The following is a 20,937-nucleotide window of genomic DNA, read 5'->3' on the forward strand; positions in this document are numbered from 1 at the left end:
AATAGCATGACCACAATTCAACTAACTAAAACCTGCTGAACCTCTTTCAAATACATCTAGCTTTACTTGATAAAAAAGTATGTGAATGTGGCAATGAAAACAAGGCTGCTTCTTAGTCATTTATAGAAGGAAGATTCTGAAGAAAAATGCTCATAAAAATTGTTTATCAAGCATTTCTTCGTACTTCTTAGTAGTGTTTAAAACATAGTGTATTCTTTAAATAATTTCTTAACCAGGTTGTTAAGAAATAACAACAGAAATTTAACTTATTTTGGTAGGGGTGGAAATTACCAATTCAGTTTTATAATTATTTTAGTGACATCTTCCATGGCAAATATTAATTTAATCTCATTTTTTGGAAAGAAACACATTTGGTTGCTCAAAGAAGTAAATAAATTTCAAGGTTGTTACCCTGATTTCATATAATCTCACATAAATTGTCCTCCAAGAAAAACTGAAATCCCTCAGACAACTTGGGTAGATGAGAGGACTTTCCCAGAAAATGTTATCTACAAAATGTCAACAATGCATAGGCCTGCCTTCAAATGACTGCAGAGTTTATCAGCCTCAAGCAGTTCTCCAAAACCTCTTCCTGAGATTTTCAAAGAAGGAAAGTTCACTTGAGCATGCAAGAGCAAACCAACTTTATTCCAGATGTATCTGCTTAAATCCAGAGAAAAGTCTTTCCCAGAGACTTCAACCACTCCCAGTCTATGTTCCACATTGCAGTGCATCATAAACTCGCCCCCATGAATTGAAAAACGATTTCTCAGTCACTGAATGTGGCAAAGCAATCTATTTGATAGATGCCTTTATATCCAGCTTGCATTTGAGGAAAAAATTATTATATAGGCTGAGTTCACAATGTGAGTGGCTCTATACTTTATGTCATAGAAGTTAGTATTTTTTTTCATTTTGGGGTATAATTGTAAGGCTACCGCAGTCTGTGTTATTTTTTAAAACACTTATATTATCTTTTCAACAGCTATTTTCTAGAAGTTTTGATAAAAGTTGCATCAATAAGTTGTCAAATGTAGATCAAGAAGCATTTTTAAACAATTACTTGTCAGGATTATGCTAGTTTTTAATAACCAACCTACCCCCTCAAAAAAAAAAGGAAAAAAAAATACCCTGTGGCAGGACAGAGATTATTTCTTCAGCTTTCACAGGATTTGTAGATTAATCAGAGTAGGTGGCACTTGCCTGTACTTTATGTGACAGCACAAATGAGAGTGCTATGGATTTTGCATTTTCTCTTCTGGTTATATTGTACATTATTGATCAGGAAGACTGACTGTTCTTTTACTTTGCGAGGAAAATTTCCATAGTTTTTCCAGGGGGTTCATTTGGTATTTCAAAATTGTACTCAAGATTGGATGGATTTATACTAGAATTTGAGAGTGTCCCCAAACATAATGGAATGTGTTCCCTATGCTTCCAAGTTAATAAAAATTCACATTTCCAATAATTGTCATATTTGTCAGAAAATTTACTTTTTACTCAGTGTTCACAACCATAAATAAAATTCAGGCAGGTTAGTTAATTTTGTCTTTGTGTCTCTCTGAAGACATGTGACAGATTTCATCACATCCACCACTTGTTCTAACAAATTTCACCATCTCTAAACTTTAAAGCTTCCTTTCTATGATGGCTAATAAAAACCTACTATAGAGCTCTAAGTTAGAATTATATGTATTAATACATTCTTCCTACACCTAACAATTTTCAACAAGTGCAGCATTAAAAATGAATTGCAGAGATATAAAAATGGAGGTGACGGACTGAGGACACACAAAAAGCACAGAGAGCCATTCTGCAGAAAGAGATTGGAGAAGGAAGTAGTATTCCAGAGACAACACAGGCAAGTGCCCATATGGTCTCAGTGGAAAAGGGTCAAAGACAGTGGTAGCCCTAGATGTGGATGAGCATCTAGTTTCCAGTTCCATTTTTCCTGAGACTGTCCTTGAGCTCAAGAGGAAACTTAATATCTTAACACTAATTTCCTTTTCTTGCATAAGGTAGCTCAAGCAGATTGCTGTTACTTATAATCAAATGAATCTCTTCTAAGATAATTGGTGACTAACCTTTGTGTTTGGCTAGATTAACTGAAGAGTTGTAAATGTGTTTTTGTATACTCGGGGCATAAAGCCTTTTAAGAATTGTTGATGGAAGTTGTTATCCTATTTTTAATAATGAGATATTTTGAGATAGGCAGTAGCATCCTGCCTACCCACCAATCTCTTTTTAAAAAATAAAACTAATAAAATGTAAAGAATGTTTTTCAATGTTTTATTGTAACTGAGACTGGGTCAGAATTGGGAAAACAGTCATATAAAATGAATGCAGTCTACCTTCAGGGTTACTGAACTCTCTTTCAAGACATGACCTGGAGGAATCTCAGCTATCCTCTGATTGTTTTGAAAGATTGATGTAGAATTGCTGCATAAAAATCCTAAACTCAAAAGAAAATTGAAAGCCAGAGACAGAAATTCTAACAATCAATAAAAGATTTCACCATAAATTCCAAGAAGTCTTGTTAGACTTTTTTGGTCTATGGCCATGCACTCTCTGACTGTCCAAGGGAGTGGACAGTCAAGGGGATGGGTACCGTAGGTGCTGTCCATCATAAATTCCAGCCTAAATGTCTGTTTTGGAAGCATATCATTAGCAATTGGATATGTTTTTTTAAATCACAGCATATGTTCTAATATGAATTCTAAAATAATAGAACCTACGATGCATTAGTTTAATTTCAGCAAAGCCAAAGAAAATATAACTAGCATAAAGGCTGATCATATTAATATGTAAGTGCAGAAATCAGTGTCCTCTTTCATTCCCAGAGCTAATAATGATGTTATATAAAACTTTTACATTAAATAAAATGTTCTCAAATTACCTGCACATGTTAGACCCAAATAAATGATACTTTATTTTCTTTCCTACAATCTTTGGATGAAAGATTAGCAAAACTCTTTAGAGGATAGAGATGGGAGGTTAAATCTTCTTAATTTGAAAAATATACTTGAATAGTGAAAGAACTAGCAAACATAAATAAATCAAAAGCCAAACATATAAGTATGGCTTTGTAACTAAATCTCTTTCTTAAAATAATCACATTACTTTAATCTTATATTCTGATGTTCAGACTTAACTCATTTTCATCTTTATGAAATCTGAACTGAGTTATAAAACTCTAAGGTATGACTGTGCATCTTTACATTTTTCATCTAATGATACTAATTCTTTGTCATAAGTAATCATCTTTAATTTCACTTGGAAAAATCTGTCTAAAATCTATAGCCTTAGGTATAAATTATGCTAATTCATAACTCTAATTGCTTTTGAAGTACAACTAAATTTTAAATTTTATTTGAAGTTATATTTATTCCAATAAAATGACTTTGAGAAAAACTCTACCTATGTGGAGAAAGGATTTGTTTAATTTGATATTGAAGAGCTCAATCTCTGCCATTTATATTACATAAAGTCATTGTACATCTGAAGTCAGTAATGCTGTCCTTTTCTTGGATTCCAGGTGTATATGTGCACATGTGGCACAAGGCTAACTTCAGTCAGAAATTCACTGTAATGTGAAAGTAACTATGGACTGAAGAGTCCAGGCTTGGGGGAAAAAAGCAAATTCTAATGACCAAAAATATATATTTAAGGCAATAGCAAGGGATTTAATGAAAAGTATTTTAATTACCCTTGATAATAAAAAAAAGAAAATAAGGACTCCCTAGAGTTCTAGCTCAGTAGTAGAACAAGTTGAATTGATAAACGGTATACTTAGTATGCATAAGACCCTGAGTTCAATTCTCAGCACCAAATAAAGAAACATCCCTAAAATGATACCAAAGATTTAGAGATAATCCTAATTCTTTTCAGGAAGGGCCGATGTAGGCATTATAAAACACCAGTAATAGCTTGATCATTTTAGGTAATGCATCTGGTTTGTAGCACTACCCTGGATTTCAAAGCAGATGGATAGAGCTGGTGAACAAGTTGAAAACTATTTCATGAGGTTCCATTCAATATCAATGAAAACTTCTAAGGCTGACACTATTCCTGAGCTGATACCTCTTCAGTCCATAATGGTCCTCATTCAGTGGACATCATTCTGGTTGGGAAACCTGGCTACCATACAAGCCCTACCCAACAGAGCCATAAAATTTCTTGGCCCAACCATTCTATGTCTATAGGTTATCCAAGAACAGACTCTACACTAGTCTCAGGTTCTGAAATTGCATCTAACATGACTGCAGTAACCTCATTTATTTTAACAATTTAATTATGAAATAAGCAAATTTATTATTCTGTTCATTTTTACAGAAGTAGATACTCAGAGACCCAAATTAAGAAACTTCCATATGTGGTCATCTAAATTATAATAGAACAAGGTCTCATATCCTTTCTCAAAATTATGATGCCCCCTCAAACAATGTTGCCATTTGATCTAATTCACAACACATTATTTCCAGCCCTCCTGTGTAGTTGGAACCATACTTCACATTGGTTGGTATATACGTCTCCACAAAAAGAGATCTGTTTTATATGAATCAACTTAAACAATAACACAGATTACAGCCTTTCTGATCCCTACGAGATATAGTGAGTCTTTGAGTTGCCAAGAGTACTTGCCTTTAAAGAACAATTGAATAAAACAAAATAAAACAAGTTCCATGTTGTACTGCTTGATATGTATATATAAAAAACTTACTCTATGAAGATTAACATTCTATTTAAACTCTCATGTTCATTTCTAATTATTCATTTTTTCCTTGTGAAAATGAAATCATGATTTAGGACTGGCTGTGGTACTTCTACTTGGAACTCAGATATTAGGAGGCAGGAACTGAAAGGATCTCATTAACTCAGGCAAAGCATGTATTAGAGTCAAATTTTTTCCTTTAGTTCTCTATTAATTATTTGTTGGAGACAAGTCCATAGTCTGGGTGATCCACACTATTCTCTAAAGAATATGAGTTAGATTCACCCAGAATGATAATGAGAGCCTAAACACAGTAGCTGTACTCAATTATAAATGCTAAATTTGTGATGAGTGCTATGGAATGGAATACTTAATAATTTTAAGTTCATCCTATTATATCATTTATCTCTCTAAAAATTGAGAGTATTTCCTTGATTGTTGTTAGCATCCCACACTCTTATGGAGGTGAATATGGTTGAAGTACTTCCTATACAAGAATGAATATAGAATTTTTAAACCTGTTGGAATCACCATAAGAAGGGGACCAAAGTAGAAAGGAGAAAAATAGAGAGGATGAACCAATTAGGGTTGTAATACATATATACATGGAAATGTCACAAGGAAACATCTTATATAGCTATCTTTTTTTTTTTTAACAGTACTGTGGAACTCAGGGCCTACACCTTGAGCCACACGACCAGCCCTTTTTTGCATTGGGTTTTTCGAGATAGGGTGTCATGAACTGTTTGCCTGGGCTTTGAACCACAATCCCCCTGATCTCTGCCTCTTGAGTAGCTAGAATTACAGGCATGAACCACCAGCACCTGCTCTATAACACATATGTACAGGAAAACAATGCAAGTCAACTCTCTGTATAGCTATCCTTATCTCAACTAGCAAAAACCCTTGGTCCTTCCTATTACTGCTTATACTCTCTCTTCAGCAAATTAGAGGTAAGGGCAAAATAGTTTCTGCTAGGTAGCAAGGGGATGGGGGGGAAGGGAGGGGGCGGGGGGGGTAAGGGAAGGGGTGGGGGAAAGGGGGCAGAAATGACCCAAACGTTGTATGCACATATGAATAAAAGAAATTTTTAAATAATAAAAAAAAAATAAGCCTTCAAAAAAAGAGAGAGAACAGGAAGGCAGAACAGATCATATTTGTGAGGTGGGTACCAGTAAGATATAAGAAAAGGGGGTCAGAGTGTGAATATGGTGGAAATATTCTGTACACATGTATGTAAATGGAAAAATGAGACCTGTTGAAAATATTCCAGGAATGGGGGAAAAAGGGATGGAAAGAGTGAATTCAACTATGATATAGTGTAATCAATTTTATAAATATCACAATGTACCCCCCAGTACAACAATAATAAAAGTAAGGTATTAAAAAAAAGAATATCTGGAGGGTTTATTAAAGCAAAAATGGTTGATTAGTTTTTTCAATAGGTCTAAGGTAGAACCTAATAGCTTGCATTTCTAATAAATTCCAAGGTACCATACTTTGAGAATCACTGAGACAGAAAACACATATGCTCATTAACATCTAAGAGTAAAAAAGTAAAAGAAAATTGTCAGGACTGACATGTGTGAGTTCCTAGGTTCAGTCCCTAGTACCACAAAAATAAGTAAATATTTTTAAGTAACCTAACTAAAATTTAAAGCTGACAAATAAAATATAGGATTCCCAGTTGCATTTCAATTTCAGATAAACAGCACATAAAACTTTGGTCTATTCCAAATATTGTGTGGGACGTATGTATACAAGGAAATAGCCACTCTTTCTCTGGGATTCAAATTTAACTGGATGCTCTGCAAGTTTGTTTTTTTTCAGCTAAATCAATCTGGCAATTCTAAATTAAATGAGAGCATAAGCAATTTGTCCTTTGGTTGTGAAGCTATGTGCCGCAAAAACATTCTAATCATATGCTGATTTTCTCCATTGCTTTAGTGCATACCATAATTGTGTTCTTGTCTTTACGTGGGATTCAACAACAAAGACTCAAACCTCAGAGAGACATGAGTCTTTTAAACTTCCATTCTTCAGGGAATGGACAAAAAAACTTGCTTCTTTTTGATTGGGAGGTATTCATATATTCACTGGAATATGCTAAGTAGTTCTTTAAGAGTACAATGTAGAAAAATCAGAAATCTATAGATGCACAAAAACTTCTCCACAAGAACTTTGCACCACAGACACAAAAGAATAAGCCCTACTTTCTTATGACTCTAGGCATCAGGAGGCATGGGGCCACATGGTCCCTTCAACTCTCCTATGGTCCCTGGGATATCTAGACACTGGAAAGATGTGGCTAAGATGGGAACCAGGACAGAAATAATGACAGAGGGTACACAAATGACAGAGAAGACAGAGTTTTTTCTTTGTGGTTTCTGTGAATATGAAACTTTGGAAATAAACTCAAAAAATTCTAGGGAACTTCCTATAAGATACATTGTATATAACTGCAGGCAACTCCTTTGAAGAAAACCAGTTGAAATGATAAACATTAACTTTCAATTTGCCTTGTTTTTCTTCTTTGTATATGATTTCAGTCAGAGTCAGTTCCAGATTTATTTAAATTGGAATTGAATGTACATAGGAGTTATAGTAGGGTGGAAAGTGGCAATTATCAAGGATTTTGAATCTATATTCCCTTATTCCACTTAAAAGTATGTCTTTAAACTTGGGTGTACCTTGCAATTAACTAAAAGACTTCTACAAACTTTTAAAAAATAAATATGTAATAATCACCCCCTTACCTACACGGGATACATTGTAAGACCCCTAACGATTTTTAAAGTATAAATAGTATCAAACCTTATAAATACTATAATAAAAACAATTTTAGCAATGTATTTTAGTAAAAGTTATGTGAATTTGGACTCTTCTCACACACAAAGTTCTTATTGTACTGTACTTGCCGTTCTTGTGATGATGTGAGATAATCCAACACCTACATAAGATAGGGTGGGGTGAGTAAGCCCTTATCAGGCTCTGTGGCCATAACTTTTTCAGTATGAGGTATGGCAAAAGTAGCATGAGTTTCTTCTTTCTTCACAAGTTCACAATTAGAAGATTTGTTCTTACAATACTTCTTAGAAGCTCAAAATACAATTATTTTCTTTCCTTATTAAAGCCAAGAATTTTTACCTTTTCACTTAAAGGAAGTACTTTATAGCTTCACTTTGCCATCCAAATTGGCAGGATTACTATCCTTGTATTTTGGGGCCATCATGACATAAAATAAGGGTTAGTTGGATAAGAAATGCTACCATTCTACAACAGTTGAACTGATGACAAAGAGATGATTCATGCTCCAAGTGGCATGTCTAAGATATCGTCAATATCACTCAGAGTGGTATACAACTTAAAATTCATGAACTTTCTTGGGTACTATGGTAGAGTGTGTGCTTACCATGTTCAAGGTTTCGGGTTAAATCTCCAGTACTAAAACAAACAAACAAACAAAAAAGCCTGTGAGCTATTTATTCCTAGAATTTTACTGTTAACATTTTCAAACTACAGTTGACCACTGGTGATGGAAACCACAGAAATCAAAACTCTAAATCAGGGGCAACTATTCAATCAAACACCTATCCCTGAAGATACTGGGAGTATCTTCAATTAGTCTGTAGTGGAGCCAAGGTAGTCAATGTCTAGAACCAAGAATTAAAATATCAGACTTGTCAAGTATGTTTGCAACATAACCATCAAACTGGCAGGATAGTATAACGAAGGGCTGGGGACCGGGTCAGCCTCAATCATAATTACTACTTCAATAATAGCAGAAATTCAAAGTAATGATGACACTGAAATGGGTGCTTACAATCTTGAGGAAAATTATGTCAGAAGTATGTACTAACCAGAGAACTGAACTAAGCTGGTGGCATGAGTTTACTAAGTACAGAAAATCTATAGAAACTTCCCCATAGAATCGCTAACTGGAGTCTTAACTATCAGTTTCTTCATCCTCCATGGTTAACTGATTTCTGAGAAAATTACATGGTGGGATGAGACCACCTTCTGCTCTGCTTAAGTTTGGTAGAGCCTTCTACCCAGCTTTACTAGCTAACCCAGAGTCCCCTAGTCCTGGGCACAAATCAGGGTCTAGAATTAGGCAAGTTTTGAATCTTCTACTATAAACTAAGTGCAACCATAAACTTGAGAAATGCACGTACATTCTTATGCCAAAGACAAGAAAAAAGAACTTGAACTGTTATAACATGCTGTAGAAACATTACAGGGGTGAACAGTTTCAGAGACCAAGATGACCTACCATTTATGTGACCTTGTTCATGCAAGTGCTCTGAGAGCTTGTATGGATTCAAAGTCCTGTGTTGGACATTTCTGTACAGAATTATCATCATCCTGAAAGGAGAGCAGAGACTAGGATTCACATTCTTCTGTAGCAACTGTGAAAAACAGACTCCAATTTCATAGTAAGAGTAGGAGCATTATTCCAGCACGTTCTGCCTCAAGGCAGCAGAAAGAGACTTGGTGGCTCAGAAGCTCAATTCACATAAAGGAAACAAATAGACACAATTTAGTAAACAATTACCTTGTCACCTTAAAGAGGTTCCATTGATGGCAAAGTCAATCATGAGAAAGAGGGGGGAAGGGGGCAAAGGAAACCAAACTTGCAATATATGGCATCTTTGGGAAAAGGAAAGTAATGCAAATTTGTGCCTTAAACATCAAAGCTCAACAAGCAGGTTTCAGTGAATGGGGATAAGATTTTCTCTGACTATATATGCATGGTGATATATGTTATATATAATGTATATAATGTATAAATATGCATAGTGTTGAATATGTCAGATCGGTACCCCTTTTATCCTCTCTTACCCTAGCATTTTAAGATTCCAACATGAAATAGACTAAAATCTAAGTTTCCTACAGCTTTACTTTGTTAGTGACAAAGTGGCAAATTCAGTGTTTGACTGACCCAAAGCATCTTTTCTCACCAAAGATATCAGCTTTGGAAGAGAAGAGTTTAAGTCTCCAGTTTTACCCTATCTTTCAGCTCTAACTTGCACATGGAAATCTGAAAGCTATAACCCAATCCTGGCACTATCCCCATGGTCCCCAAGAGAGGAGAAGATGCTGAGTGACTTTTCTACAGACAACGAGACAAATGGGAGCCCCCGACTTATTAAGATCCTGTAATAAGGAAATAAATCTATCTCCATTTTACACTATGCAGAACATGGAGATTGACATCTTTTCATGAGTCTGTCACAGTTTCAGGAAACAAACAAGACTATATATGAATTCTTCAAAGTTCCTTAGTATCATAACCTGAGGGAAGAAAACTCTGAAACTTTTATATAAAAAAGTAAGCTCTTTGATGCATAAGAAAGTTTTTGTCCACAAAAAAACCCCATTAAATCCAGCTCAGATTGGTTTAAAATTAACAAATTTGTTGGCTTGTGTAGTTGTAAGTCTAGAGAGAGGGAAGTTTTCAAGGCTGGTTTAAATTAGTGGCTTCTGATCAGTTTCTTTGTATTCTTACTGGGCCTTCCTTTGTATGTTGGTTAATCCTGAGACTGACTTCTCTCCTTAGGGAAAAAAGTGTAGTATTGCAGGACTTATATCTATAGATGAGGGCAGGCAAAGAAAAGGAAAGTCCTTCTTCAGTTGTCTCCCTCTTAAGACTAAAACTAAGTTCTTTCTAAGAAGCCCCGGAAAGCTTCCCCTGCATTCCCATTTGCTTATACCGGGTCACATGCCTGGTTATGAATCGATTTTTTTTGGCCAGGGTAAATTTCATTTGCTGACTGGACAAAGCTTGACTTTCTGAGTTGCTCATTGTGGAAAGGAGTATTGTCCTTCCATCATTATATCCACCCAGAAAGCCAGGGAAGGAACAGAACTCCCCTGAGACTTCTATGCTGTTGGAGCAAGAATTAGACTCCTGATTGAACACCGGGTACTGTAACAGGCAACAGAGGGAGTGGATGATCAACAGGCCGAAGTTCACTGGAGGAAATCTCTGCATCCACAGAAATGCATCCTAATACAATAACAAAAAAGAAGAATGGAGCGGTTCAGCATCTTGGCAATACATTTTGCCCATGGATGTTCTCCATCATTTTATAAAAGTGCCATGAAGGTAAGTTTGCATTCCATGGATTTAGTGTTTCTAAGCTTTGCAAAGTAATTTAGTTAACACTCTATAATCAAGATGCAATAGGGTCAATTTGCTGGCTGTCTTTCTCTTTGACAGATGAGGAACAGAAAAGTGTTAGAAGACATTCCATGCTTCCCTGAGTAGGGTTTTTTACTTACCCATAAAAATCTTTCCTTGATGACAGCAACAGTAATGTTTTCTGATAGGCAGTACCACACAAGAATTAATACCATTGTAAAGGTCTACACAAGATTGGGAATTTTATTGCAGATTAATATATGGCAACCCTATTTTGCAAAAGACCTTCTCATGACTTGTTGATGTTACTACATATTTATTACCAAATTAAAATGTACATTGTACATGAAACCATTCAATAAATTTAGAGAAAGTCATTCTGACTTTCAACTATGTTCACAAATGCTGTAATACTATATCATTTTAAAATAAAACAACAATAAAATTTGTTGAAAATTTATGCCTTACTATACCTACAACTGCAGTGTGCTTAGATAGTCTATACAGGATTAGATATTATACCCTTGAGGTAAAACATTATTCTGAAAACTGACATGGGCTGAATTGTCAAGCTTGCCACAGACATTGGTAAGTAAATAATTTTTTTCTTTCTTCTCTTGTTAGATTTATATGAATCAAAAATATATTTCTTTTTGTAATAAAAAATATTACTCGATAATCACAATCAGTATATTTCAATAGATTATGCAAATAGAACCAAATTAGGAAAAAACAAGTAGCTCAAATGGCTACTTTTTGTATTTTTTTTTTTACATTTTAACCAATGCTTGATTTTAAAAATCAATGTTTACTTTAAATTTTTTTCTCATGTTTGAGTGCTTTTGTAAACTTTCTCAGAATATTTCTCTTTCAATTCAAGGATTCCATATGAAAACAATTCCATTTACAATAGCCTCAAAAAAAATCAGATACCTAGGAGTAAACTTAAAAAAGGATGTGAATGTCCTTTACAAGGGAAACTATAAACCCCTGAAGAAAGAGATTGAGGAAGACTATAGAAGGTGGAGAGCTCTCCCATGCTCATGGATTGGTAGCATCAACATAGTAAAAATGGCTATACTATCAAAAGCAATCTACATGTTTAATGCAATTCCCATCAAAATCCCAATGACATTCATCAAAGAGATTGAAAAATCTACCCCAAAATTCATTTGGAAACACAAGAGACCACGAACAGCCAAAGTATTCCTGGAGGTATCACAATATCTGACTTCAAACTATATTACAAAGCAATAGCAATAAAAACAGCATGGTATTGGTACAAAAACAGACATGAAGACCAATGGAACAGAATAGAGGACCCGGATATGAATCCACACAACTATACCCAACTTATTTTTGACAAAGTCACTAAAAATATATGATGGAGAAAAGACAGCCTCTTCAACAAAAACTGTTGGGAAAACTGGTTAGCAGTCTGCAAAATCTGAAACTAGATCCATGTTTATCACCCTGTACTATTATCAACTCAAAATGGATCAAGGACCTTAATATCAGACCCCAAACTCTAAAACTGGTACAGAAAAGAGTAGGAAATACTTTGGAAGTAATAGATATAGGCAAGGAGTTCCTCAATAGAACCCCAGCAGCCCAGCACCTAGGAAAAAGAATGGACAAATGGGACTTCATAAAAGTAAAAAGCTTCTGTACAACAAAATTAATGGTCTCTAAACTGAAGAGACTACCCATAGAGTGGGAGAAAATATTTGCCAGCTACACATCAAAGGACTAATAACCAGAATATGCAGGGAACGCTAAAAACTAAACTCTTCCAAAATTAATGAACCATAAAGAAATGGGCAAGTGAACTAAGCAGAACTTTCTCAAAAGAAGAAATTCAAATGGCCAAAAAACACATGAAAAAATGCTCACCATCTCTAGGAATAAAGGAAATGCAAATCAAAACCACACTAAGATTCCACCTCACCCCTGTTAGAATAGCCATTATTAAAAACACCACCAACAACAGGTGTTGGTGAGCTTGTGGGGGAAAAGGTACCCTTATACACTGCTAGTGGGAATGCAAACTACTACAACCACTCTGGAAAAAAATTTGGAGGCTTCTTAAAAATCTAAACATTGATCTAGCATATGATCCAGCAATACCATTCTTTGGGATATATCCAAAAGAATGTGACACAGGTTACTCCAGAGGCACCTGCACACCCATGTTTATTGCAGCACTATTCACAATAGCCAAGTTATGGAAACAGCCAAAATCCCCCACTACTGAGGAATGGATTAAGAAAATGTGGTATTTATACACAATGGAATTTTATGCAGCCATGAAGAATGAAATCTTATCATTCGCAAGTAATTGGATGGAATTGGAGCACATCATCCTGAGTGAGGTTAGCCAGGCCCAAAAGACCAAAAATCATATGTTCTCCCTCATATGCGGGCTTTAGATCAAGCATAAACACAACAAGGGGATTGGACTTTGATCACATGATAAAGTGAAAGCACACAAAAAACAAAAAAGCATTTGATGTCCTCAGTGCAAAGGAACTAATGAAGAAACTTTAAACCAACAGAGGCCAATAGGAGAAGGAGACCAGGAACAAGAGAAAAGGTTAGTTCAAGAAGAATCAATTTAGAACGTAACACATATGTACAGGAAAGCAATGCAAGGAATCTCCCTATATAGCTATCCTTATCTCAACTGGCAAAAACCCTTGGTCCTCCTTATTAATGTTTATACTCTCTTCAACAAAATTAGAGATAAGAGCAAAACAGTTTCTGCTCGGAAGTGAAGGGGTGGGGGGGGAAGGGGGAGAAGGGGAGGGGCAGGGGACAGGGGGAAGAAATGGCCCAAACATTGTATGCACATATGAATAAAAGAAATTGTTTTAAAATTCAAGGATTCCTTCAGGAGTACACATATCTAGTGTTTTACTCTCTTTAAATATAATCCTTGGTGCCTTATCTTGGACTTTCTCAATTAGAGAGTGTTTTTCATGACAATATTAAATATTCAGCCATTGTTTCCTTTCTTTCAACAGTAGGAAGACATAATCTTTCAATCTATGTAGTTTATAAAAAAGTACACTGATTAAGATCTATATTGGCTTCAGGCAATGACTAGACTTCCATTCCAACCACGTGTGTCTGCCTAGAGGATGATTAGAATTATAAAGATTGGCAATTCTAACCAGTAGAGACATGTAATAGAATGAGAGGCACTGTAACAATGGTGTGCAGCAAAATCCATTAATCTATAGAAAATCCAGAACATAGCAATAATAATAATAAATCATTTGTTAATAGCAATTATCCATCTTGAAATTAAAAATGATTTTTATTACACCTTTCTAAATTTTTAAAAATTTTTAAAATTATATATATATTAATGTTCAGCCTAAGAAAACTATCCAATTTTCATTTCTAGGTACAGTTAAAAACTTTTAAACAGAAGTAGACAAAAATTGGTTCAAACAAGCCAAGTAATTAGAAACTCAATTACATACTGTTTATCTCCCTCCTAACCTAATTCCCACTCTCTAGATTAACACTTGATGTTTTTGTTATCTTTGCCTAGTAACAAAAGATAACCGTTTCTCTAGGCAGCACTACAGTATCATCCAGCAATATGTTTGTAACCCTTTTTTACACTTGCTTTAAAGTTGTCCTTGATTTGTCCCAAGCTGCCTTTTATGTGAGAAGATGTGTTCCTTCCCTAACATGTGGACTACTATTTTCCAGAAGTCTAACTTGGGTGATAGTTCAGCTAACTGCTTGTTCCTAACTGCTCTTGATCTCTTTCCATCAGACATACTATGCCTGCCTCAACAGAAGGAGCGAGCACAGAGTTAAGGCTCAGCTTCCTATGTCTGTGACCTTCCAACCATGGGTTCTCAGCTTTCAAGTCTATCCTTCTAATACAGTATTTTCTGCTAGAAGTTCTAAGTTTGTGATGAAGGTGAACCAACAGCATCTTGTAACTGTTTCTAAATTTTAAAATACCCATGGTGGATCATACTACTAGCTGTATTGATGAGAAAAATGAAATAGATTGTTTTTGCTGTATTTTTCTAGTTAGACATCATATTTTCTTTCTTTTCTTTCATTTACACTTTTTAATAAGTTGGTAAGAAGCATTGGCATTAACGTTCCTGTTACTGCACTTGACAAGACAGAACAGCCTCACTCTGTGAAGGCAAACTGCATCTCCAAACGCATGTCCCACTCTGGGGATAGATTATCTCACATCCAAGAGATACTAGCATTTAGGACTCTCCCTCTATGCATCTCTTCTTTTGACTTATCTCGATTTATATCCTTTATAATAAAACTGCAATTATTATATATAATTGGCACACATGAGAGAGTGCGAGGAAATCCCAAATTTTTGGCCATTTGGTCAGAAGACCAGATAGACTGGGAGCACCTACTTTGCATGTGGTGTCTGCATGAATGTGGTCATGTAGAGATTGTGCCCTTATGTAAAGTTTGCTTTAACTCTAGATAGTTAGAACTACACTGAACTGAGAAAGTTTGTTTGCTCCTGAGTGGTCTGTGGCTCTTCTCCAAGTACTGATTATTAAGATGCTTGGCTCTTAAAACATTATTGATGCTATTTTTGCTAGTCATATTTCTCAGCATCTCACTTCCACAAGAGCATTCACAAATTGAACGTGGCCCATTCTAACATGATGAACCTAAGTCAGTTGCAGGCTAACAAGAAAGTCATCTTGGGCACCTACCCACCTATGTCCATCCTTCCTTCATCTGCACTCAGTATTTCCTGGAGGGAAAAAAGGATCTATCCTATGTATTTACCTAAGATCTTATTAAATTCCTGCTCATGGTGGTGTTGTAGATCAGAAAACAATACCCCCAAAATACAGCATTTTTACCAGGCTGAGCAATTTAATCTAAGTAAATTCAAAGGCCTTAAAAGCATCCTTGCTCCTCTCACTCCAAGCTTAGGGGAGACTCTGTGGAATCCCCCTATTTGTGTTAAGAGCAGACTACAAAAGGAATCACAAATACTTTCCATCCCCTCTAAAATCCCCCCTGAGATTAACCACACCTGGACAGACTTCCATTCCCAAATAATTTCTATCCCTTGGGCTCATTCAGATTCCACAGAGAGTCTCTCCAGGACCGTCATTCCTCCAATAATCATACAGCCCTCAAAATTATCAACATTCCCCATTTCCCCCCTACTGAAAAGGGGTAAATAGCTTTCCAAATAATGTTAAGCAGGTAGGTAATCATGCTTCAGTTTTCTCCTTTTACATGTTAATAAGTCTGTACGCCTTTTCTCCTGTTTAATCTAAGCCAGTGTATTTCAAACCCTTTCAAAAGGTAGAGGGAGTCTTTTACTTTACAGGGACAGTGTCAGTGCAGAAAGAGAGGTTGAAACACCATCCTCACCTACATCCCAATGTGTAACCCCTCGGTTGTGAGCACAGCATGGTAAACGACAGGTAACAACAGCCCAAGATCAGAAAAGAAGTCTTACCATTAGATTTTCTCACGTAAACTTCAGTCCCAGAGGTTACACCAAACATTTCCCTCTTTTGCCTACTGATTTAGCTCTCAGCCTTTAGAGGACCAATATCAAAGGCATTCAGGGGTCCCTTCATCCCCAAGTGTACCCACTGTGTCCTTTCACTACTCTTTCAGTCTACTTTGATCACACTTTGAAGTTTCATGAAGGGAGAAGAAGAGAAGACACACTGAGTCTTCCTTTAGTTTCTTCATGAGTAAATACCTACAAGATAAACATACCTGTTCTTGTCATTATCAAAGATATGTCATTAAGTTATCAAAGCCACCATCTCTTTAAACACTGTCAGTAAGTTATCCTCCAAGAAGAGGAGAAGAAAGAAATGTAAGCAAAAGGGTAGGTCAGTAAAGAAACCTAGTAGAGTCACAACCCTGTAGGCAAAAGGAAAAGTAGTCATAGTTTTCACTGCTTTTGACTCTAACCTTATTATAAAAACCATATCCAATAACTAAAATTTCTTTCCTAAAATGTAGCAGGATGATAAACTATATGGAGGAAGATCTTTCTTCTCAGACTTCGATGCCTTGGCTTGGTAACACAGGAAGGAGAAAGTAGTAGCTATTCAGCCACAGGTAACTATTATAACTAGCTGAATTTTAGTTCTCTCATCTAGCAACTTTTCAGGATTGTTGTAGAGACAAAAATGAGAAAATGCACATAAAATTATGACCCATAGTAAACTTACAACTCTAGAAGCTGTTATTATTGGTATTACTGTTCACTATTGAAAGAGAGCCAAATGTTTATATACCACTACTCTCAGGTTTGGTGATGTAGATTGGAAGCCCATCTTTCCTATATACTAGTGATCTCCTTCGGAATTTGTTTAAGTTCTCAGATCTTTGATTTCCTCATCCATAAAAGGATAATAAGTAATCCTACTTTTCAAGGTTGTTTTAAGAATTTAATAAAATAGGGGCCCTATATGGTAGCTCAAGTCTGTAATCATAGTTACTGGGAGGCAGAGATTGTAAGGATTGCCATTTGAGGCCAGCTTGGACAAAAAGTGTGCAAGATTCCATTTCAACCAATGACTGGGTGTGATGGTTCACACCTGATACTCTATTTACTCAAGGAAGCACAAATAGGAGGATCAAGGATCAGTCCAGGTGGACCTAAACGTAATGTGAAACCCTATCTCAAAAATAACCATATAAACAGGGTTGACAAAGTAGCTCAAGAGGTAGAATGCCTGCCTAGCAAACACAAGGACCCAAGTTCTACCCCTAATACTATTAAAAAAACATAGAGAGAATTTAACAAAGAAATGTTCACCACAGTGCTCAGAAAATTGTGAGCACTAATGTTAGCTATTATTGCAGCAGTTGTGGTATGGAAAAAATGGATTTAGAAAATAAATTCCTTTTGATGGAGGACTTATACATTTTGTGTGTACAGTTGTTCAGCTGTATAACTGAGGTAATGGCAGGGACTGGTCAAACATGTCAGCTCACTTAACAAGAGAGATTTTGCTTCTGATTCTCTTGCTTCACATAAAAGTGTTTTCATTTTAATTCTGATTTATCTCCCTGGCTAGGACAGATAGACAAACACTCCTCCCATTAATATGTATCCAAATTCCCTAACTGAGATTATATGAGTTCTCAGCGATTCTCTTTTCTCCACATTGATCCTCCAAGTTGTAAAATGAGTGTTAAGTGATTGCATGCATAAGTCTCCATCCAATCAAGACAACTGGCCAAGGTGGATTCCAGGGTTGATTCCAGTGTTTCCCGAACTCACACAGACCCAGATCCAAACTTGGGTCTCCTTACTACTGGTGGCCATGGACAATTTACTTAAATCTCTAAATACCAGTTTTCTTTCTAGTACAATGGTAGTACAGGTTAGCAGTCCCTTAACCAAAACCTTTGGAGTGAAATGTATTCAGAAACTGAGACTTTCTCCTATTTTAGAAAGATAATAGAGCACACATACCACATTAAATAACACTTCAGCCAGAGTTCCTAGCAGTTCAAACATGATAATATTTCAGCAGGTAAATATAGGATTATTCACAGTAAGTCAAATAAATAAACATTATAAACAGCTTGCCAGCAGTTGAGTTCAAGTGAGGTCAGATACTGCTCACAAACGAACTAGGAAAAGACTTAAAATTGTAGTGCTTTTTTGGATTTCAGTGCTATAGAAAAGGAACTGCAAATGTGGAATATTAGTACCTGCCTCCATGATAATCATTAAATAAAGAAAACCAAATCATATACCCACTACCAAGGCCATACTCTTTAAATAAAGCATGTGTGTAACCAAGAGGGACTCAAAGCAAACACAGCATCTTTCTGTACAACTCCTCATGCAATTGTCTTTTTATATTCTCCTGTTTTATTGTATGTTACTACTTCAACTCCTAATTCTTCTTTATCTAGTTTAAGTTCCTGGCTCTTTATCATAATCATGCCCTATATGCTTTTGTCCCTCCCTCCCTTCCTTGCTCTCAACTGTCAAAAAAACTCAATTGTGGTTAAATCCAATTCTCCACCTGTTTTAAGCTTTCACTCACAATGCTGAACTTTGCCCAAGTAAACAACACAATCATACTGAATGGCCCCTTGCAAAAATCATGACCTTAATGGCTTGGTTTCCCTGGTTCCTACATTTCCTCAATCAGCCCCTCCTCTATTCTTCCTTCTCCTGTCCTAAAACCTATTCTTCTACCCTCATCTTCTTTCTCAGATGATGACTTTCGTTCTTTTTCATTGTGAGAACAGAAGTATTTAAAGAGAAGCTTTTGTAAACTCCACCATCACTTGTACCCCTGCATTTTTTGCATCTATGCCTAATTTCTCTACTATTCTCGAATTACAAAGAAAGTATAGTACCACCGAGTTCAGAATCTTGAACCATTTCTTTGCTACATCTAGACTTTTCTTGTATGAATGCAAATGACTCCTCAATCCCCATTTGGATACTTAATAGGGTCCTTAAACTCAAGGCATACAAAACTGCCTCAATAAATCTGCTTCTCCCTTAATATACCTCATCATAGTAAATAGTGTCTTCATTTTCACAGTTGCCCAACTGTAAATACTTACATAATTCTTAGCTTCTCTTTCACTCTCCCAATATGCTTCCCAATTCATCAACAAGTCCTGTCAATTGAACCTTCAATGTACATTCAGACACACTTGGCACCAGCTCCAATGCCCCACTCTTATCCAAGATATCACCATCTCAAACTAATGCAATTGCCACCTGACTGTCTGCATGATTCCTTCCTTACCTCCTACTGTTCAGTTCTTCTTTGTAGTCACCAGAGTGATGCTTTCAAAGCCTGTCAAATAATAGCCCCTTCTGTTCAAAACAAACCAGTATTGGGCTGGAGGCCTAGCTAAAGCAGTGGAGCACCTGTTTTGTAAGCATGAAGCCTTGAGTTCAAACCCCAGTACTAAAAAAAAGAAAAGGAGAAAAAAAATATTTCTCTCAGCATTTTAAAATAAGGTTGCATGCTTTATCCAGGGGACAATTAGTTACATTCAACATGGAACTTAACAAGCTCCTATTTTATATACAATTCCTACTATTCTACCACAATTGTACAGAGCCCTAACAGAATAAAAGTAGGGTGGCTGTAGATACAGGCAAAATGGCTGGGGAAAAAATCACATAAAAAATCTTAGTGCATAAGAAAATGGGAAAACTCTTAATTCATGATGCATAGGAACAAACTACCCAAAGGATAGCTTAGAAAAGCACTAAGACAAGAACAAATGCCTAATATTTATGGTTTCAATCTTGAATTACTGAAAAAGGTTAAACTTAAGTTCAGCATTTTCTTTGTTGCCTGCAAAACCAAACTTGGAAGCTTTATTTTTAAAATAGTTGCTTTATTGAGGCATAATTCATATACCATACAATTCACCCACTTAAAATCTATAATTCATTGGGTTTTAATATATTCCAGACTTGTGTAGCCATAACCACTGTGCTAGAATGTTCCCATGGTCCCATGAAGAAATCCACACTCATTAACACCACTCTCCCTTTCTTTTGGAGCCCTTATGACTGACTGCTTTCACTTTGCATAGGTTTTCAAAGTTCATCCATGTCACAGCATGTATCAGCACTTCATTCATTTTAATTTCAGCATATTTTTAAGAAGGCATATTGGCAATTTTCAACAAGCATTTAAAGAATTCAGACCTAGCATACAAACTGTGGTCTTAAACATCATTCCTCAGTGAAAAGAAGCAGGGGTTCTTTAAAAATCAGCCAACTAATGGTGTTTTGGTGGAATCTTTAGATTTTTCTATACATAAGTAGCCTCTTAATGTATGCATAAGTTGCCTGTTGGCAAAGAGAATAATTCACTTCTTCCTTATCTTATATGGATATGTTTTTTTTTTCTTGTCTGATTGCAGTGGGTAGAACATGCAGTATTATGTTGACTAGAACTGATGAAAGTAGGCATCCTTGTCTCATTCCTGATCTTACAGGAAAAGCTTTCCCCTTTGAGTATGTTAGCTGTGGACTTGGTGTATATGGCTTTTATATGTTAAGGTATGTGCCAGCTATACCTGTTTCTGC

This window comes from Castor canadensis, chromosome 1, assembly GCF_047511655.1.
Source record: "Castor canadensis chromosome 1, mCasCan1.hap1v2, whole genome shotgun sequence".
Taxonomy (NCBI): domain Eukaryota; kingdom Metazoa; phylum Chordata; class Mammalia; order Rodentia; family Castoridae; genus Castor; species Castor canadensis.